At 47.8% G+C, this 22,406-nt stretch overlaps 1 protein-coding gene and 1 non-coding gene across 5 annotated transcripts in view; both read left to right on the plus strand.

The window, feature by feature from the left end:
- The window catches only part of SETBP1 (SET binding protein 1), a 360,642-nt gene that overhangs the window by 117,402 nt on the left and 220,834 nt on the right, over positions 1-22,406 (plus strand). The window lies entirely within an intron of this gene.
- On the plus strand, positions 14,036-14,107 carry TRNAA-CGC (transfer RNA alanine (anticodon CGC)). Its single transcript has one exon. It is a non-coding gene; the product is annotated as a tRNA-Ala (tRNA).

Here is a 22,406-nt window from a genome sequence, read left to right on the forward strand (position 1 = left end):
GTCTGTCACTGGCAGGAGAACCAAAATCTCCAGCCTCATTCCTCTGCACTCAGTTGTAAGTGTCTGAACTCGATGCCAGAGCAGAAGGTTGGCAAGTCCTCCATGCTTGGCTGGAGAATGCAGGGCAGACTCAGCATCCTGCCTCCGACCTTCCTTTCCTCTTTGTCCTGTTACACGCTTCTTGATGTTTTCATTACTCTAAAGCATCATGTCTGTCCACACATCCGTGCGTGCAGAATGTTAAATGAGGGAAATGCCGCATTCGGGAACTAAGAAGAAAAATTAAAATATGGAAGGAAAACTGATCTACCTTTGAGAAAAAGCAGGATATCAAAAGCACGGATTTTTTAAAATTAATTTCCCTTATGGATACCTTTAAGACACTGCTTTTGTGTTTTCCTTAAAGCCTGGGGATCTGTCTCCTGCCATTGGCGTTCCCTAGCAGGAATGGTTGCACAAGCTTCTCTCCTGCTTGCACATCCTGCCTGCGTCGTCCGGGGAGCACTGTCTCCCTCTGCTCTCTTTTGGGGAAGGGTTAATTCTAAGTTCTTTCCGCCTCTGCGTGTCTGCGCCTGTCTGTCTGTCTGCTTGTCTGTCTCTGTTTTTTTCTTGCATCACAGTGATCTCTGTGTATCTTTCCACAGGTATTTATATCCCAATGTGTTGCAATCTTCCCACCTATGTGGCTCCTAATAACACCTAAAGTCTAAAGATGCCTGAAAATGAGTATCTCTTCCCCCTGCATTCCGTTGTTCCGCCGTGGACCTGCGCTCATACCAGGAAGCTCCTCGTTCTGATCGTGACGCTTTGATGCAGTGCCTTATGGCGGGAAAACTCAGTTTCCTTCCTTCTTGCCACTCAGCCGTGTCTTCCCATCTTTTTATGTCTAACTCCTGCTTACAGCTTTACTCAGCCCGAACTGACAGCTTCCACCTGGGGACCCCATTATCACTCGCAGTAAGTCCCAGCACACAACTGGGCGCAAGACTGTTTCGAGGGGTTAGTCTTCACTTTCTAACAACACTGTGGGCTCTGTGAGCCACGGACAGGATTCTTGTATTTTTTCCCTTTGACAACAGTTTTGCACACCACGATCTTGGCAACGTAATGAAAGCTGGGGCTGATCAGGGCTCAGAGCACAGGGGGACAGAATATATATTAAAACCACATTTTTTAGCTTTATTCGTATACTTCCCTTCGTGATTGTAAACTTACATTGGAGAACTAAATTTTATGTCCACCAATCCATTTTTCCATCCTAAGAGTTTATTTTTTTTGTTGTTTTACATTCCAATGTTAGTAGCTACTCTACCAAGAAGCATTTTAAATTTGCTTTGCTCAATTTAGAATCATGGAACCTTTTCTATCTTATCTTAAATTATCCATGCGACATCATAGAGACGTTTCCATTCATATTTGGTGACTTTTTTGTTTTGTTTTGTTTTGGTTTGGGTTTTTTTGTTGTTGTTGTGTTTTGTTTTCAGACGTTTCAAGCCAAGAGTACTTGGCAGTTTCACTTTAACTCTGAAAGCCAAAGAAACCCCCAAATGGTAGTAACATAGACTCCCCTGGGCCAGCCAACGTTTTATCATCATGAGTTTATTTGCTGAAGACCTTTTATGCTCCCTTGCTTAATTTTGAAAAGTATTCTTGATGCTGGTAGGATCATTCAGTCCTAAAAAAACTGATATTGCTAATTTAGAATGTCCTGCACACTGCTTCTGCTGGAGCCCAGCACTCTGTTGGGGCCTCAGGGGACCCTGGTACCCAAAGGCATGATGTCAGGCCGGCCTCTCAGAACAAGGCTCTAAATAACCATCATTGTTATTACTGTTTCTTCTCATTGAGTTATCTTCACGATATTAAGTTGTTTCCCATATTTGTGTGTGTGTATGGATGTAACCAATTTTGGCAGCAACAAATGTTGCTTCTAAATCTTCCCTGAATTATTATGACCTTCTGAGTATAAAAAGAAGAAATGTGTCCTTTGGGACATGACCCCATGGTGATGTGGAGGAAGTCCAAGATTAAGACACAGAATTCATGTCTAGTTGGCCTCTGTCCCTCTGTCTCTGCTTAAACTCACTCGCCTCTTCAATATGCACCCTTTTTTTTTCCCTTTTTTTTTTTTGGCTCTCATCAGAGATACAGGAGATACACACTTGGAGGCTGAATGACATAAGGAAGGTCACTCAGGAAGGTTAGGCAAGGCCCACGGGGAAGAGACATCTGGGTTGCCAAGATCTTGAAGGACAAGGAGGCCTTGGCTGGTGGAAGAGGGCGTCCAGTTAGGGTGCAGGGGAGCAGAGGATGCTGGCAGCTCTGCCCAGGGAAGGGACCACTGAGCAGTGGCGGTTGGGTCCCGATGCTTGAGGAGCCTGAAAGAGCAAGCCAGGGAGTTTGGTCTTCACCCTTATGACAAACAGAAGGTGTCAGAGCTTAGAAATAAGGTAGCGGCTCATCAGAACTGCCCCTTGGATGTTTCCGGTGACAGAATGGATTGGAGGTAGAAGCCATCTCTGGACTTGAGGCCTGAGATATGAACAGCTTCTCCATTAGGCACTCTTTGTGCTTCCCTTACATCCATCCACACCGTTGTAAATTAACTCTCCGCAACTCTTCCAGCTGGGGTGTGACATCTGTCTCCTGTCAAGACCTTGGCTCAGACACCCCGCTTCACACTTTCTTATAATTGTTTCTGTGTTGGTGTCCCCAGTAGCCTGTGAGCAACTAAAATGCAGAATGTGTCCATTTTTCATTTGTTTTCTTTCCTTTTTTCATTGAAATATAGTTAATGTACAGTATTATGTTACTTTCAGGTGTCCGGCATAGTGATGCAACATTTAAATACATCACAAAATGGTCACATTGAATCTAGTAACCATCTGTCCCTGTACAAAGTTATTATAGTATTATTGATCATATTCCATATGCTATACAATATGCCCCAATGACTTATTTATTTTATAATTGGAAATTTGTACCTCTTAATTCCCTTCACCTAGCTCACCCATCTTCCCACCCTGCCATCAGTTAGATCTCTGTGGCCACAAGTCTGTTTTTGTTCTATTTTGTTTGTTCATTTGTTTTGTTTTTTTAGATTCCACACGTAAGTGAGATTGTATGGCAGTTATCTTTCTCTGTCTGACTTATTTCACTAAGGATGATACCCTTTAGATCCATCCATGTTGCTGCAGATGGCAAGATTTCATTCTTTTTTATGGCTGAGTAATATTCCACATCTTCTTTATCCATTCATCTGTTGAAGGACACTTAGGTTGCTTCCATATCTTGGCTACTGTGAATAATGTTGCCATGAACGTGAGAACACATATATCTTTTCAAATTAGTGGAGTTTTTTCCTTTGGATTAAAAACCCAGAAGTGGCATTGCTAGATTGCATGGTAGTTCTATTTTTAGTTTTTTGAGGAATCTCCATTCTTTTTTCCATATTGGCTGCATCCATATACGTTCCCACCAACGCGAGCCTGAGGTTTCCCTTTTCTCCACATCCTAACCAACACTTACGTATTGTCCTTGTATCATTTATTTTCAAGTCTTCATTAGTTCGACTGAAATTTACCATTTGCCAACTGAGTTTTATTTGAGGCAGTGATTTCAGAGTCAGGAAAGGTCAGGATCAACTAGGGTAGCTCAGGAAGCCTTCAGAGGGGAGACTGACAAGGATCTGCTGGTCGAGATACATACAGAGAAACTGAGTGTAATTCTAAGAAAGATCCAAGAAGCACGTGTTAACAGGAAAGCAAGAAAGACACTTGCAGGTGCCACGAAGGCACTTATCTTTCATGGAACACATGGTGGGTCATGTGCAGAGTCAGCAGGAAGTGCATTTAGAAAAACTTGTTTCCTTGGAAAGGTTTTTCCCTTTCTAATTGCATTTGACCCTAGTTAATCTTAACCTGATTTTGCTGACCCCTGAGCATTCGTTCTAGTAAAGACAGGGAAGAAGTTTTAGAAACTGACCAAAGATGAAACATTTTTCAAACAAAAATTTTGCCATCCATCCACATTCTGTGCGTAACTGAGAGTTGATCCGGATTCTTTATTTCCTGTCTTAAACATCAGTAAGATGCAAATCCTATGCAATGCAGGGTGAGGTGCCCTGGAGTGGTGCATAATAGCCAACGGTGCTGGTTGCTTCTGTGTTTTCATTTTTGGCAGCAGAATCCTGAAAGGCAGTTTTTCTGGCGTGAACATTTCCACTTGCCCCAGTGAGAATATTGTGCTTTTCTAATGAGATACTGGAAGGTTCAGGTGGGGACCCGAGGGCGGATGCAGCGGGAGATTGAAGAACTACAGTTTTTGAAGGAATATATAAGAAACATTTGGATGACTCTGGTGTGACTTTTAAAGCTGCAGTTAGATGACCCTAGAAACGTGAGATTTCTCTTCGTTCTCATACAAGGACAACTTCAGGAAAAACTGGAAGTGTAAAAAATTAATTCCATAGATACCCATAATCGTTACCCTCCCAGACTGAACTTACAAGTCTCGGGGAAGAGTAATGAGTAGGTGTGATTCCTGATCTCAGATTTCAAAAGGAAAATTAATGTGCCATCTTGGAAAGACGCCTTGGCAGTCTTGGGAAATGGATGTAAGGAGAATGGGCCCATAAAAACCGGGTCCAGGGTTTACCCGTGGCCTGCAGTGTTTTGCTGGGTATAAGGAAGAGGCTGTCAAAGAGTCTGTCCTTAATGAAGTACCACATGCAGATAATTTTGTTTCTTTCAGCAAAAGCTCTGTCTCTCATTGGCCACAGCTCACTGCCCAGGTGTCCAGAAAGGGGTTGGGTGGGATGGATGGGGTGGAGGAAACTCAAACCCAAGTGTTAAGGCATGATTTTTGGAAGATCTGTCCAAAATGGACATGAGGATCTCTGGCACCTGTGGGTCAGTGGACGACAAACAGGCCATCAAATAGAAACACTCAGAAGAATCCTTTTCAGGGAAGACTAATGCAGAAAGCAAGAGTTTCTACACCCTGTTAGAATGGCCAGTGCAGGACTGACACAGCCCTCTGGGCTCCCATCTGCCCTGCAAAGCGGAAATTGCCCGTAGAGCAATTTGCACAGGTGCCCGTGGGTGTAATGGGTTTTATCTCATTGCATTTGCTGGAAAGGAACACAGTAGGCGGTCTCTTATCCACTGGGTACCCCTTTCTTCATTTCACAAAATATCCCCACGTTCCCTCTCCTCCCAACACGTATTTAATCTGCTTTATTTTCCTGTGTGAGGTCTCTGAAATAGGCAGCAAAGGACAAGGGGGAAAAAAAACAAAAAAAACAAGATTTGAGAGTCCAATAGAACTGAATCTGAGTCCCAGTTCTAATGGTGAGAGTTCCCTGCTCTGAGCCTTTATGTGAAATGAAGGTGATGAACCAGACGATGTCTGAGGCCCCCACTGTGTTCTAAAATTATGCAATTTTAATGGAAGGAATTGGAAAGTGTACTCGAACCGTTTTATAAAGATGGAGCAAGAGTAACTTTATAATACTGACTGAAAGAAATGTGCCCTCGTCTTCAGGGTTTCCTGGTGTCCATTCACAATCTGATTCAAGCGTATATCAGATAGAAGAGCCCCTGCCCCTCTCCCCCCCAAAATAATGGAGTCACACAGGAGATATTAATTTCCGGGACTTTCCGACAACCACTGCCACAGCTGAGTGAATGGTACTTGATTTAGGGACTGGAAACCTTCACTGCAGTGTCGTTTGCTTCCCACCACGTTGTGCCCATTTGGATTTGGGGAGCCGCTCTGTAGAACTTCGCAGCTTTAGCCCTTGACGTAACTTTGCAGGTAGATCACTGTGTTGAGGGAATGAGGGAGAGAGAAGTTCAATGGAACAGGTACCGATTTTCTTGCTCAGAAACGTGCAGAAGAGATTTTTTTAAAGCCTAAAGGAACACTGGACTTCAGCCTAATCTAGGGAGAGGCTTTAGGTGATAAATCACCGGTAGTGTCATGCAGAATTGCACTCAGATGTGAATATGTACTTTTTCTGGGGAGAGCCGTTTAAATTTCAAAAGATTCTGAGAGGGGTCCAGGACCCAGCCAAGGTTCACGTTTCTCGTTTCGCAGGATAGAAGCTGAAAGTCCAAGAGGGAAAGTGCCCAGAAGCTCATCTCAGAGCCAGGACTGAACCCAGATTTCCTGAAAACAAGTCTATTACTTACTCTATTTGGGTCTTGTAGTTTTTTTTAAGAACACCTTTATTGTGGTATGGTTCCTATACAGTAAACTACACGGATTTCACTTGCACCATTTGATGAATTTTGATGGATGTGTACACCCATGAAACTCTCTTGTAGACTTTAGACCAGATCTTAAATTTGCAATTCTTTGAAAATACGATTCATTTACTTAAGAAGAGACAAAACCGGTTAGCAAAAGATTTTCCAGGCTGCAGCCCTGTGCCATACACCTGTCTAGCTCCATCACTCTCTGAACGTTCCTCCAGGCTGCAATAAATACACACGCATGCGTGCATACACATGTGTTCAGACACATGTGCACACACACATATGCGCTATTATTTCATGTGTGTCCCTGCAACACTACATAGCATGCTCTGCAAAAGGAGGGAGACCCCAGTGAAAATGGTGAAATGTCTGTGCTGGCTGGAAATGTCAGGGTGCCAACCTGTTGTGACTCAGCATCTGCAGGAGACCTCCAGCCATGATCTGCAGGGGGTGCGTCCCAGCAAGGATGGGCGTTCTTAGGGTGACCAGCCCAAGTGCTGTCACAGGCAGGGAGGCACTGGGCTTTTTCACACCCCTTGAAACTGGCATGGCGGCTTCTCTGAGCAGACAGCTCACAGGTTCCCTGGAGAATAACAGCTTGGTTTTGTTCCTTGTAGATTTCCCATTAGAAATGAGGTCTGGGAGGCCCATGTGTATCTGACAGGCGGCTTGAGCAGCTGCCCCGTCCCCGTTCCCAAGGATTGTGGAGTTCAGGACTGTGGGAGGCGCTGAGAGAGTCGGGCAGCGTTGCCCTGGGCTCACGGGAGGAAGCCCCTGCATCAGCCTCTGCAGACATCGCCAGTCTTTCCCCGTGTCCCCCAACCCCTCCTTCAGCAGCACTTGTGCAACACACACACACACACACACCTGCGGAGGTGATGCCCTTTACCACAGTGATAGTGATCCCATTCCTAAAAATGCTTGAAACAAATTCATTTTTTTAAAAAAGTCAGTCATTTTTTATTGGTACACAAGAGCTCTTCGGACATCTCTGATTTGGCTAGAATTCTGATTGATTTTTTTTTTAGTGCGGCTTGATTTCTGTAGAAAATAACTGAGCAGGAGGAAACGGTCTCTTGGGCCGTGGTGGATGGATTAAATGAAGGCTACGTGTCATTCTCCCCATCACTGTATGTGAGGTGTTTTTGCACACTGAGCTTGGCCTGGTGTGCTGTCCACTCAAGTGGTACCCAGAAGGCTCTGTGGGGGCCCGGGCAGAACATCTTTTCTTGGACTCTGGGTGGTTGCTGTGGCAACAGGGATGCCCGTTCCGCAGTTGTACGTTGAATCACCTCCTGCCAACACCTTGAAAATCAAGTTTCTGGATGTGAGCTGGGGTGATTCCAGCGTGTGAGCTGGAAAATGGCACGTCGCGGGGCTGCATTTCTGAGCATTTAGGATTGGACGAGAGCCTTGGAGCCGGGAATGCCACCCTCCAGCAGGCTTAGACTTTCTCTAGTTTCAAGATTGTTTTCTTTAATGTGAAAGCCCCATGGGCCGGGGGTGGTGCCAAGACTGGCACTTCTGTGCCATTGATGGCAGGTGACTCTATGGGGTCTCTGCAGGCCCATGTCAATGACATGTTCATTTTGAGCATCAGTTATCCCAGGGCAGAGAGGCGAGAGGCTGGAAGCGCGGAGGAAGGCACTAAATTCTTTCTCTGGAAGTCCTTTTCCCCTGATGCTCTGCAGTCAAACAAACTCAGGTTCAACCTCCCTCTTTGAGGCTGTGTGCTTTCATGAAGAGTGTCTTTGAAATTGAGGCATTACCATTGGGAGATGCTGGACGTTGCTGGATCCTTTCCTGGAATGTCAGAGGACATAACAGCTTCCGGCTTCTGCCTGGGAAGGAGAAAGGCTTTCTTCCCCACCTCTCTCCTAGAGGAAATGCTCTTCACTGTCGAGAGACAAATGCTGGACAGAGATGGGAGGGAAGAAACCAAGAGTCTTGTGGCTCAGCCACGGGCCTCGCGGGCTCCTGGATTCCCTGCGAAATGCGACAGTGTGACACAGTCGAACGTGTGCTAGACTGAGAGGAGGAGGCCTTCTGTGAGATCTTGGACCTCGGTGTTCCCATCTGTAAATGAAAAAATTGGAATCAGCTCCCATCTCCATCAGGCTGTAAATTTCTATGACTTTTGCCAATCATTAAAAAGGGAAACTTGCACGGCTTTGCCTTCAGAGGAAAGGGAGTCTGTGGGAGTTGATCCAGTTTGGATTCAGTGATCAATTTATTCCACAAACACACAGTCATTCTGCAGAGTGTGCCAGACACCGTGCGGGGCTCTGCATATGCAAGTCTTGAGTCATAAACTCGGGGTCCTCTGAGAGCTGATACCCTAACAGACCACATCTGTTTCTGGATGCGGGAGCCTGGTGGGCTTTCTGCGTGGGGCTCCGCATGTACGGGGGTGCTGGAGTAGTGCTGGTGGCCCTGCCAAGCCAGGTTTACAAGCCCTTTGGTCCAGTTCCCATGTTGAGTTCACGAACACCACTGATAAAGTGCTAGGTTTAGAAAGTCCTACAGGCTGGAAACACAGCGATGAGTCAGGACAGGGGTCTTGCCCTCCAGGAACTCCCAGCCTGGTGGGAGATGGAGGTAAACTGTGACCTGAGGGTGTGGCCTATAGCTGAGGCAAGGCCTGAAGGGGCAGAGAAGGGGCACCTAACCCTGGGGGGAGCGTAGGGAAAGCGGGGCAAGTCAGAACACAGCATGTGGTCAGAGAACCTCATCTGGAAAGCAGAGGCCAGGGTCTTCCAGAAGCTACTTCCCGCTTACTTGATTTTGGCAAAGTTCCATAAAAATGTACCAAGAACCTGCTTTGTGCAAAACCTGCGACACCTGGGCTGTAGTTGTGGTGGAAACGGAGGGTGTTCTGTGAGGAGACGGGCTCTGGCCCCAAGAAATCAGACAGCAAACATGACAGAGGCCTGCCCTGAGGGCCTGGCTCAGGGCCCCTGGTGATGTCACTGGTGTCCCCTATTTCCTGTCCACCCGAATCTTGCCCTTTGCTTGGGGAGGCAGGTTCTTTATCCAAAATACTGAACATTCCAAACAGAGAAGTGTCATCAAGGAGAAGAAATGGTGGCTTTGACAGTAAATTCTCTGGATGGGGAGGGAAATAAGACACTTACTTGACCACAGAATGAGATAAAAAGGAAGTGACTTTAGTGCCACACAGACCTGAGTTGAGCTCTGCTTCAGTCTCTGTCTGAGACGAGAAAACCCTGAAGCTTTCATTTCCTCACGTGTAAAGTGAGGGAGGGCATCCTGGCCTCTTGGAGTTGCTGTGCAAATTGGGTTCTAGGGATGTGGCTGGGGGTTCATAGGGGCTCCTGTCTCCACATTAGATGATGGTTAGTTTGCCCAGACTGTGAGTCTTTCCTCCGTCCCCGGAACGAGAGGACAGCATTACCCAGAGGAGGTGCTGAACTAAAGATGGAATGGGCCTTCTCTGCAACCCAGGCCTTTCCCCAGTCAGGCAGTCAAGCCCGAGCCTTGTGGATCCTTGCTTTCTGCTTCCTCGTTCCTTAATCCCTCTCTCCTCTCCCTCTTGGGCGCAGACCCTGTATTCAACACTCCGCATGTGCCTGGGCTCTGGAAGAAGAAGTTATACTGAGACACTGGCTGTGAGGCTTTCTGTTCTTGATTGCACCGTAGATCTTGCATTTGTCCTTGTGGGTTGAGGTGGGAAGAGAGGCAGAGTGATGGGGAAAGGATGGAGTTCCTTTCTCTGCTCGAGGCTTGAGGTGGTGGCGGCGGTGGGAGTGGAGGTTGCTGTACGGGGCTGGGAGGAGCTTTGGTCCAAAGGCGTCAGAAGCAAACTGAATAGAAGGTCAAGCCTAAGGGCCTAGTCAAGTGCTTCTGGTGCCTTAGAGTGGAATTTATTACAATACATCGGCTAAACATTACCTATGGCTTCTCATACTTCCAGAATTGGCAAAGCAGAAATAGTGTCTCTTAGCTTATATGCTGGCAAATTTTAAACAAGAGATTCCTGCGGTAAGCAGACTAAATAAAATTCCCTTCCTGTTTCACTGGACGTTGGATTAGAGGATCCACATAGTCAGTCCTTTAAAAGTCAGAGATGGATGTGGGCAGAGGGACCGAAGGCTGCGGGGAAGAGATGGTTGCAGGCTGGCTGCACTGTGGCCTCCGATGTGTGGCATCCAACTTGTGACGCTGTACGTGGTATTCCAGGAGGTCAGAATCTGAACAGATTTTTAAAAAACCCTGGATTGCATTTGATAATCAGATTTGGAGATAATCAGATTTGATAATCAGATTTCCTGGTAGGTGAAATAGCACAATGACAGGTGTGTGGAGGTGGCTATGAGTATGAAGTATGTGGCACTCAGTTTCCTTGAATTCTAATTAAGTGGTACTTAGTGTCCACTGAAATGTCATCGGTTGGGTCGTGCAGCCTGCCCGTGTTACCGTGAACAAACTGTTGGGCAGGGAGGACTGGGTGGGAAGAAGCGGAGCTGGGGGGCTGGACACACATGGTGCCGGGAGCGCCTGCTGGATGCCTGCCCTCTGCTCAGGTCGGAGACCAAGCTGCTAACTGATATTTACGAAGCTCTTACTATGTGCCCAGTGCATGATGGGCAATAAAGGCTAATAAAGGAAAATTTAGTCTTCACCCTTAAGGACTCATTTCTTTCTTGATGAGGAAACAAAATTAGGCCGTACACAATCTAACACGAAATGGTGTGGCAAAAATCCATCCATTTTGAGTTGAATTTTGTGAGTTGTTGGGTTTGAAGATGGAGTCTGTGTCTCCTTCCCAGGGGGCAAGGAAGGGAGAAATGGGCACTGGACGTTGGGATTTCCAGTAAGAGTCATTCTCCCAGCCCCTCTGTCACTGCTGTTTACTGGTCGTTTTCCTGGGGCTGACGATCCAGAAAGCCAAAGCTGTTTGACACTTCTTCTTTCTTCCAGTTATATTGAGATGTAATTGACATGTAACATGAAGTTGTAGATGTACAAGGTGATGACTAGATACATGTATGTATTGTGAAGTGTGGGACCCAGTAAGGTTGGTCACCGCGTCTCTCAGCCCCGTGATTATCTCTTGCTGGTTGCTGTTATGGCTGACAGCGCTTTCTGGTGCTCCTGATACCGGTGTTTAATGTCCCTGTGTCACGGGTGCACGTGGCGCCATCTAGTTTGTGCCTCTCTCTTGTTTCACTGTCCCAGAAACTCCATGGAGTCAGCAGGGTAGACCCCCGGGGTTAGGTAGGCCCCCTGTGTTAAGGATAAGAATGAGGCTAGGATGACGCAGTTATTGCTCTGGTCAAGGAACACAGTTACCATCTTTAAAGTGGCCTTTGACGCTGAAACATCTTGTCTCTGTTGCCAGGCAGATGAAGAAACTGGAACAGGCAAAATGACAGGCTAGGGGCACACGGATGCCCTGTGATGGAGACTGCAGCCCTCTGGGCCTTCTGGTTCCTCCTCTGTGAAATGACATGAAAGAGATGAGCTTGGAGGACCCTCCCAGCCCTGCATCCTGAGTCTGTGTCTAATACAGCTTTCCTGATTCCAAATGAATGCGTCTTTCGTAACACCAGGCTGTTTCTTTGGCAGAACAAAAGTGATTTGATTCCCCCAAATCAATAAACAAATTAGAGAAACAGTAGAGAGAGCCTGGGAACCAAGGGACAGCAGATGAGAGAAAAGGGCCTGGGGGGAGGCGGGGGAGGGGAGGATGGGGCTCCCAGGGAGCTTTCTACAAAAGCCAGAGGGTGGGGGGAGGCTGGCAGGGCGCGCGGGCAGGGGAATTACCGCCTCCACTGGCCTTTCTCCTTCTGTGGCCTCGTCTGCCTGGGAATCTGCTGATGGGTGGGAGGTGGGTTGGGGCAGACCCCCGAGCAGGGAGAGAAAGGCAGGGTCCGTGTAGCAGGTGCAAGCAGAGCTATAATGCAAATACCCGGGGAGGATCTAGGGACCCTCTGGAGGGGCAGTTGTGGAGCCTGCCTTGGGAAGACACAGAGCGAGGGCCGCAGCTGGCCGAGGGGCGCAGGGGCCGGAGGGGGCGGGGGAGCTGGGGGTGGGGCGGGGGGCGGTGCTGGCCGGACCCCGGAAAAGGCCCGTGGTGAGTTCGGTATCTCAGCAGTACCGCCCTGCCTGCCTTTACCAGAAGGGACATTTCCCGTTGACGTCCGGTTATCCAGACAGGACGCAAGCCCCTACTGAGAACATCGGGCCATTGGAAAGAGAAGAGGCCGGGGTTCTTCACCAGCGAGCCCTTCGCCGTCTGCTTTTACAGCCCCGTTCAGGGGAGCAGGGCACCCCCGCTCATCACCCCACTTCACATTTTTATTCTTTTGGATCCAGTTTTAACAAGGAAGTACTTAAGTTTTTTTTAACGCCTTTCAAATTTGTCACTTTGTGTACCTCTCTTCCTCCTCCGTGGGTCTTTCCATCTCTTTCTGACCCAGAACACTGCGTGTCTTGCCCTTGGTTGACAAGAACGCGTTAAATGTGGATCCAGTCACGGATGTAAGGAAACGGGCCATCTTCTGGGGCTTGTTCTGTTTGGGGTCAGATGATAATGTTGCCCCCCGGGTTAACTGCAGACAGCATACAGAGCCCTCTGGGTTTATGTGTGCATTCCCTGGGTTGGCAGGAGACAGATCTGCACAGCGACACCAGCCCAGCAGCATCACTAGGGGTAAACCAAGAGGGCGTGGATCCAACACTTGTGTCCTTATGGGGACATTGGGCAGTCAGATGATGTGACCTGAGCAAGTGAGACGTCTTGGAAAATCTGGCTCTTACAGATCTTGGAAATATCCAGCCTTTCAGAGTAGCTTGGAATCTTCCAAGAATAGACAGATTATTGCGATGACGTATTTTTTTTTTTAATGTATTTGCCATTGGGCTTGAATGTTTTAACCAGGTGTTTTGGCTGCTCAGCCTCAGTGTTGAGTTTCATAAATTATCACATTTAATTCTCTTTTACAGCAAGATTGAGTGATTTCCTAAAAGCGTATAAGCATCTGGGAAGCGGCAAATTGGATTCAAACCCTGGTCTGTCTGACTCCACGTTTACACTCTTGTTAACCTGTGGTTGCCTTTTGAGAAGCAAGATTCTTTTTTACTTTAGAGATATTTTATTACAAAGAGCTTCACTTATAAAAAGGAACACATTCTGGTGGAGATTCAGAGGATCATAAAATCACTGAACCTTAAGAAAAGAAGGACTTCAGAATGTGTTGTCTCAATCTCCTTGTTTTGCAGATGATGCGGGGTGGGAGCTGGGAAGTGACTTTGGCCAAGGTCAGGCGGCACTGAACTGAGACCCCCAGAGAAGCGAGCTCTGGACTCTGGAGCAACAGGCTCTTTAGGTTTCAAACTAGTGACCATGGCCATTGGAGTAGTAACCAAAGGTTGCCAAGGTCACAGATGTCTTTTGTGGGCCTTGTTTAGTGTCTTAACCCCTAGTCCCATGTCCCAGTGGAAATAGCCAGTTTTAAGAAGGTTGAAGTCATACCTATCTGTCTTTTGCAAAGTTAAAGGTGGCCTAGAAAGAGCTCAGAGGCATGAACTATGACTTCGTTTTTGTTTCTTGTTCTTGGGGGAAGGTAGTTAAGTTTGTTTCTTTATTATTTTTTTAATATAGGTACTGGGGATTGAACCCAGGACCTCATGCATGCTTAAGCACGCGCCCTACCACTGAGCTATACCCTCCCACCAACTATGGCTTCTTTGATATTAGTTATCTTCACAAAAACATTCTGGGATTTCTTTTCATGAAAAGAAAAAGGGGGGTGGTTATAGCTCAGGGGTAGAGTGTGTGCTTCGCATGCACAAGGTCCTGGGTTCAATCCCCAGTACCTATAATTAAAAAAAAAACAAACAAACTAATTACACCCTCTCCTCCAAAAAAAAAAAAAAGAAAAGAAAAGAAAATACACACACACACACACACACACACAGAGTCTCACCTGCCTAACAGGATTATGTTCAGTGATTGGAACACACCCTTATACCATCTCTCTCTCTCTGAAAAAATACTGTGACGTTCTAACCATTGTTTATATCCGTTCACATTTGCTTTCACTTACCATTGTCACAAATACTTTCCCGTATTTTCTCAGCAATTTCAATGAGCAGATAATATTTCATCGAGTGAATATATATCCAAAATTTATTTTAATCGTGTGCTATTATTGGAGTTTTGAAAACAGCTGAGCAATTTTTTTGTAGCTTTTTATTTCTGTGATTGTTTCATTAGCCAGGATACAACAGACTCCCGTTTTTCTCTTGGTACATGTATCTTGTCGGTCTTCAAAAGACAGATGAAAATGCCACCTCAGGTGGGGGTGGGTGATCACCTGGTTCCTTGTTGGCAGCAATGCCAAGCAGCAAACACGCCCACCGCCCATTCCCTCTCCCATTGGGGTTTGTAAATGCTTCCCTGCTCCCCCGTCAGCTGAGAGCGTGGGCAGTCACCACCCCTTCTCATCCTTCCTCTCTGTGCGGCATTGGCTCTTTTCTTTTTATAGTAAGTCTTACTGTATACGTTTCCTTCATTGCAGACAGTCAGTCATACATTTTTGGAAGTAGATGGAGGTGCAGACAGAAGTGGAAACTATGTCTCCTGCTTCATCTGTACCCCCTCCTGAGTGGGGGCAGAGGGCAGCCCTGTGTTACGGCAGGACACGAGGCCCCCAGCCATCAGTGGCCTGCTCAGGGTCAGTCCCATGGCAGGAGCAGAAGTGAGACTCACACCCAGAACCTTGCACTGGGAATCTGTTACCAAAACCAAGTTCGTGTGCCCGCTGCACCATGAGGCCAAGCAAACTGAAACATTGGAGTTTGGAGCAGAGAAAGATTTATTGCAAGGATGAGCAAGAGAACCCCAAATTCCCCAAAGGGTTTCAGCAAAAGCATAATTAAAGGCCAAGTAAGGGAGAGAGGTCCCAGGGTACCCCTCTGGTAGATGCTGAGGTAACAGGGTGGTCAATACTGTCAACCCCTGGGCGCCAGAAGGTCTGGGGCCACGTGCTCTCCATCATTAAGCAGTTCATTTCTTCCCTTTGGTGGTGATTTTTAGCATCTGCAAAGCTCAGGAAATATACATGAGATACTATTACCTGGGTACTTCAGGGAGGAGCTACAGCAGAGGATATGAGGAAGGGGTCTGACCCTGGAAGCCCCGACAGGGTCCTACTGGGTTACAAATCCAGTGTTTTTGCACAGCGCCATAGTGAAGCGTGCTTCTGTGTTCACGCTGAGGCCACACATGGGGCGACTGTCTTGTTCACCTTTGGCTCAGGTGATAATGCTGTCCATTGGTTAAAGCAGCACGTGGAGACTTAGAATTTCCATTGAGAATGATTCTCTTCCAGAATGGACTAGGACTACGTGCAATCGAAACGTACCCCCTTGGGAACAAGACAAATGATAATGATCCCCGAGGAGCAGCAAAAGGTGAGGACGCATCGGCAGGTTAGGGCACACAGGATCATTCTTGGACAAAAGGCAGTGCCCCTGGGGATCCATGTCACTCGCTGCTGGTGGTGGATTGAGGAGGCAGCTGGAAGCTGTACCAGGCCTGCCAGACTGGGGGTCAAGGAGTCTGGCCGGTCCTGGGGGGAGTGGCAGCAGTCCCTGGCAGCTCTTTCTGGCCAGCTCGGCAGGACATTCCTCACCCGGCCCGCCCCGGCCAGGCTCCCAGCCACCCGGCTAAGCGCCACGCGTCAGCGTGGGTTCTGGAGCCCAAGGCCGAATGTACAGCCTCGTAGTCTTTCTGCTTCCGGGCTTCAGTTTCTCCCTCAATCACACAAGATAGTTGAGATTTAGAAATGTACCAGGGGAGGCCCTTAGAAGGCAGCGGAAGGCATCACCCCCTTATGTCTCCTAACCCTTGCCGCTTCTGATGGGGTGCCGTCCTGGACGCCACGCTCTGCCAGTTCTGGCACCTGGTCATCCTCTCCCTGGCCTGGACCTGTGAGGCTCAGCCTGGTGTGTGCCTCCCTCCGTTCTGCGTCTGGTGTGTCTGGATGGAGGAGTACGCAGGGGTTGAAACTTAGCCTCCTTTTCCCCTTTATAAGCTGTACGCACACAGGGCGCAACTTTGGGAAAACTCACATGGTATTTGGGGGGAAAACAGTGCTGCACTTTTCCCACTGTTCTGCCATTTGCACGCTGTTTTGGAGTGTCAGCCCTGTGTGCGGCACTGAGGATGCAGAGGGAGAGTGACCGTGGACTCTGCGGTTGGCAGAGGACAAGCCGCTCGCTTGCGGTACGGGGCCGGCTGGCCGCACAGCGCCTGGCGCGTGATCATGGCTCAGTTAACACTTGTCCTGAGGACCGACTGAAGGAAGACACAGCCCCTGACTGCAAGGAGCGCACAACTTAGCGCAGAAAAGCAGGCGGGTAACCAGTCACGATGATCAATGACTGTGGTACGTGACTTGATAGAAATGTGTACGTGTGACTTGGCAGCCATCAAAGTAATGTTTCCTTTCACTGAAGTAAGAGGCTTACAGTTTCTTATTGGCAGGTAAGGATTCCGCGTCCCACAGGGTGTCCAAAAAGGTATCTTGCTTCCCACCAAGACATATTGACTCTGGAAACAGCCTGGGTTGGTGGAAATCGGTCCGGGTTGGGGGCGGAGAGACCTGTGTCCAGACCTCACTGGCTGAATGGCCTCAGGCTAGATCTCTTTGTGCTCAAATTGTTTTCATGTACAGAACTGGGGAACATTAACTCCTTCTCTGCCTGCCTTCCAGCAAGTCATTGCTCAAAAGCCTCTGCTGGCTCCCGTCACCTACAGAGTAAAATCCAAAGTCTGCAGGGCGGAGTCCAAGCCCCTCAGAGCCTGACCCACCCCTGCTGCCATTGCACCTGGTGTTTTGGTCACAGCAGTCTCCCGAAATTCCTCGGACTTCGTCTTTCTGTGCCCCTTTGCATCCGTGTGCTGTGCTTCCTCGCCTGGAGTAATCTTTCAAAATCGGCCTGTCCAGAGACTTCCCAACCTCAGATGTCACCCGTTTCTCCGAGTAGAAGCGTTGTCCCCTCCCCTGTGGCTGGTCTCAGGCTCCTTCAGGCATCGTTCTAGCAGGGTCTTTGCGCCATTTCATTTTTCTTTTTTATGCGCCTGCCTCTCTTCTTCTCTGGTTTCTGTGAGGCTTTGAATCCTCCCCTCCTTTTCCCCTGTTCCTGACGCGGCTCAGTGTTAAATAGATGCTTGTAGCATTGTTGATTGTGCCAAATAGCCTGCCTCCTCGGTGTCTCCCTCTAGCAGGTAGAGAAGGCCCGTGGGTGGAAATGACAGAGAAGCAGATTTCAGCTGAGTGTTCAGTCTTCAGAAGCGAGCTGGTTGGCCAGGGCACGGACTCCCATGCTGTGTTTGGGGACTTGTATGCTGTCCATCACTCTCAACACCTGCCTTGGGGAGCCATACCCCACATCTGGGGCCGCACAGCTCCTGGTGTGGCTCTGTGTCAAGCAGGAAGACAGAACGCTACCGAAGGCAAGTTCATGTGCCCGCCGCACCATAAGGCCAAAAAAGGGAAACATTGGAGTTTGGAGCAGAGAAAGGTTTATCGTAGGGCCGAGCAAGGCGGATTGGGTGGCTCATGCCCAAGAAAACTCCCAGCTCCCCGAAGGTTTCAGCAAAGCTTATTTAAAGGCCAGGTAAGGCGGGTGTCGCAGGGTACGCGATCAGCTCGTGCACAGTCCTCTGCTTGGTTGATGTCGAGGTAAGAGGGTGGCCAGCACTGTCAACCCCCAGGAGCCAAAGGTCTGAGGGCCACGTGCTCTGGATCATCAAGTGGTTCATCTCTTCCCTTTGGCGGTGATTTTTAGCATCTGAAAAACTCAGGAAATATACATGAGATGCTGTTATCTGGGTACTTCAGGGAGGAGCCACAGCGGAGGGTGTGGGGGAGGGGTCTGTCCCTGGAAGACCCCACAGGGTTCTGCTCGGTTTTAAGACGAGACAGAAGTTCCCTGGAGCCACTGTCCAAATGATGTCCCTCTGTTCTGATTAAATTCCCACTTATCTCTGCCCCTTTTTTTCTTTGATTTCTTCCTAAGTGTTCAATCACTATTTGCTGATTGAATAACTGCATTTAATTATTACAGCAGTGACTTGTGCTGTGTGGAATTGAACAATCCAGGTTGGAGCCACGGCTGCTTCGGGAAGGAAGTTTGCTTTCTCCGTCTGTGGCCATTGGCTGTGACCCAGCAGCCCCATCCTCCTTGTGGGGAGTGTGGGAAGAGCATTTGTAAACTCGGGCTCTCTGACCCTGACTCCCTCATCACCAGGCAGTCCAGGTAGCAGCTGGGACATGAGAACTTCCTGAGCTTAATAATCATGTTGCGTTCCCTCCTCTACCTTCTAACATATGTTCACAGCCTCTACCAACATCTCACACCTAAAGATTCGTCAATTCCAATTCACCATCTAAAGTTATGGTCAGTTGGTATTTAACCACTGATAAGTGATCAAGCTCCAATCTAAATGTAAGAGTAAAGGGTTTTCTTTTTTAATTCTTTAGCTACGCATCCCCAAATTCCTTTCAGAATTCACCACCTGCTGTGTACAAGCCGTTTGGTGCTAAGGCTGGGACGCTAGAGTGCAGTCCTGTCTTTGCAACACACGTCCCGCCCCTGCTCGGCACCGGGCCTCGCTCTCCAGCTGACCGCACTGAAGAGGCGATAGGTATCAGCCTGGAGAACTGAACTTCAACTTGCCCCCGACAGGAGCTATGTTAGTAGCTACGTCAATGAACCGTGGCTTTTAGGCTGAACGCATGGCCGTGGCGCATCCACTTGTGTAAGCCTAGGTCTTTGACGTGTCCCTAGTGCTTCTTTATGCTTGTGGCTCAAAGAGTCACCAACAATCGTTTTGAGTTTGGGTACAGAAAGAAAAGAGAATTTACCCTTGCCTTGTTCATTAGATGGACTGTCGCCGACATGAAATATCAAGCAGGCTGTGAACCCTAGAGTCTAGGATATTGGCTACTTGGAGGCTGTTAGCATTTAATAGGGTAAAAAGAAAGAAATACCCCTCGGTTTGTTCTCTTGCAGGTGATATTAGTGAAAAAATTACACGCCTCCATCCATCTGGGGGAAGAGTACCTAACAGGATCAAAACCTGTGACAGCGCCTCCCTCCCTGCTCTAAAATAAAGATGATATTTTAAGAAAATGAATGAGGACCACACCTTTTATTCAGCAAGGCGTAGGTGGCAGTTACTTTTAATGCCTAGCTCTATCGTTTGGTACTGCAAACATTTGCTCCAGGATGAGAACTCACATCCATTGAAGCCCGTGGGCTGGGGACTTCAGGACCACATGCTGCCAGAAAGGCGTCCTAGATCCTGCAGCAGCAAGACTGCCCGACCTGAGGAGTCATTCCTGAGTCGAGGAAGTTCAAACTTGGCTGCAAAATAGACTCTTTGCTTTTGAGACTGAGGGCTTTTGTGCTAAAGAGAAACAAGGATAATCTTCATGCGCCAAAGTGCCAAAGCAGAAGAAGGAAAGATAACCTAAATGTGAGAGCCAGAAAGATCTTTGAGACGAATCCCCTTGACTCAGAAATAAGAAATGGTCCGACTTCTCCTTTCGTCGAACTGCACAGTTGTCAGTTCTTGTAGTTTTTGAGGTGAGCCATGTGGTGAAGACCATTTAGATATGGGATTAGTTGAATTTCAGAGAAAACATAATACTTGATAAATCCTTAGTGCGTAAACACTTCGGCTTAATAGCAGTCATGGCAATAATCCCAGATGGCTGAGAGGATGACTTTCCAGGGTCCTGACAGGAGGCATTGTTCATTCTCACCTCAAACTCCATCCAGGTCCCACCGCTACACCCCTGCCTGAGTCTTAAGACCTTGCAAGGTGACAGGTGGGGGATGGGTGGCAGGAGTCTGGCTCTTAAGGCTGCTGCAGCTCCCCCCTGCTTCTTGGCTCCTCTCCAAAGTTCCCCCTTCTTCAGTGCCCATCCCAAGATCCCTCCCTTGAGCCCCCCTCACAGTGCACCCTGCCTCCCAGAGCCCGGTGCCTATCTTCCCTAGAACACTCCGCCCCAGCACCTGTTCCTTTGCTGCACGTAACATCACATACAAGCGTGTGATTCACTTACGTGGCTCTTTAATGTGGCCTGTGTCTTACTAGGCTCTGTCCTCATTAAGGCAAGAGTCTCCATTAACATTTGCTTCTAAAATACAATAGCCCCAGACTTGCTTTACCAGATGTTCCACGGGTGTTTATTGCTGGATTTCTTGATTGCTCATCTATATTTTTGAGAGTCTTACATAGTATTTCGATGAGTACATTCTTACCTTTTCTTCTGAAAGACCCACTAAGTATTTAACACTAGTAAACTTTTTCTCAATGACAAATTATCACTTTTCGGTGTCTCTGTCTCCTTTATTTTCCTTTCCCTGGGGTATTTTCCTTTGGAGGCAGTTGAGAAAAAGAAGAGGAGGGAGAGAGAAGGTGGGGAAGAAAGAAGAGGGAGCAACAGCAAAGGGAGGGAGTGGCTGAGGGGGCAGACGAAGAAAGGGGGTGGACAACTATAAAAGCAGGCGAAGCTCTCGGCCCCAGGACAGGAAGGTCAAGGAGCCAGAAGAGTCCTGGTCTTGGAGCGGCGTGGGGACTGCACTGCCCTCCGCGGAGGCTGTCTCTCGCCTCCGCTGACCTGAGTTCGCCCTTCCCAGCTCTTCCCCCAGGAGATCCAGCACAGAACCTGCAGAACTTTGTTCAGCGAGTCAGGCAGAGTCAGTGTGTTCCCTGCTCTTTGGGGACTTGCTCTGCTGTGTCCCCAGGCGTGGACATTAAAGCAAGGGATCAACATACAGACGGGCTGTTTATTTATCAGGGAATTTTATCTGTTTCCAAAGGAACTTCAGAGCTTGATGTGCATTATACAAAATTTAACAACTGTGGGACAAGCAAAGCGGAAAGCACCCAAAAGGGGTGGGGGCTCCCTGGCTCCTTTAAGTCTCTCATCATCTACTTCAGGGACCGACTTGGGCTGGAAGTTTGCTGGAAGCTCTGAGGAATAGGGAAACTTTCATATGACCATTTGCATTAACAAAAGGCACACATTTACTTGCAGAATATTTCTGAAAGGACCTTTAAACAAGAGAACCCTCTTAGATAGTAAACAATGTTTTCAAGGGCAGTTTTGGAAATGGCAGAAACCATAATCAAGCTGATGGCTTTCAAACTGACCCTCTTGAAATACAAAGGATATGAGATTGAATTGGAAATTGAAGAAAATATGTCCAAGGTCGAATGAGATAATATGGGTTCTCCAACTTTGGGGCAACCCACATCTGACCCATTTATCCCAAGACAATCATGAATAAGAAGGGGAAAAAAAAAACCCCTAATTTCCTGGGTGATGCAGGTTTCTTGATGCGGATTTACTGGATGGTGCAAATAATGATCATAGAAATAATCAGTGCCCCTGCCTTTGCTGGGAACTCTTTTTTTAAAAAATTTTATTTTATTGAGTTATAGTCAGTTTACAATGTGTCAATTTCCAGTTTAGAGCACAATTTTTCAGTTATACATGAACATACATATGTTCGTTGATTTTTTTTTTGAGGGGGAGTTAATAAGGTTTATTTATATTTTTAATGGAGGCACTGGGGATTGAACCCAGGACCTCATGCATGCTGGGCATGCACTCTACCACTTGAGCTACACCCTCCCCGCTAGGGAACTCTTTATTCAGTCATTCTTTGATTTCTCAAAGTTCACTAAGCAGCAGAGTGGAGCAGAAAAAGTGGGGGTCTTGGGACCACAGGCCCCAAGCTCAGCTCACCGCACTGGTGCCTGTTAGCTGTGCGATCCAGGACGAGGGGCTTTGATCGCTCTGTGCCTCGGTTTCCCCATCTGGTGGTAAGGAGTTATCGGCGACCTTGTTGTTCCAAGGATTAAATGGAATCATGAATGAGCAAAACAGTAGCACAGAACCTGAATTCAGTAGGTGCTCAGTAATTGTCGAATCTTTTCAGTAACAGAATGTGATGGAAGCGGTGGTGTCTCAGGGAATTTCAAGGGAAGCCAACAGAGCTCAAGAGGAGAGTTCTGATCGTGTGGGCTTCACTGTTTTGAAATATACTTGGTCCTTTGGCATCTCGGGGTGGTTGCCCTCCTTCCTAGGGTGA

Source organism: Vicugna pacos, chromosome 30 (genome assembly GCF_048564905.1).
Source record: "Vicugna pacos chromosome 30, VicPac4, whole genome shotgun sequence".
Classification (NCBI taxonomy): Eukaryota; Metazoa; Chordata; class Mammalia; order Artiodactyla; family Camelidae; genus Vicugna; species Vicugna pacos.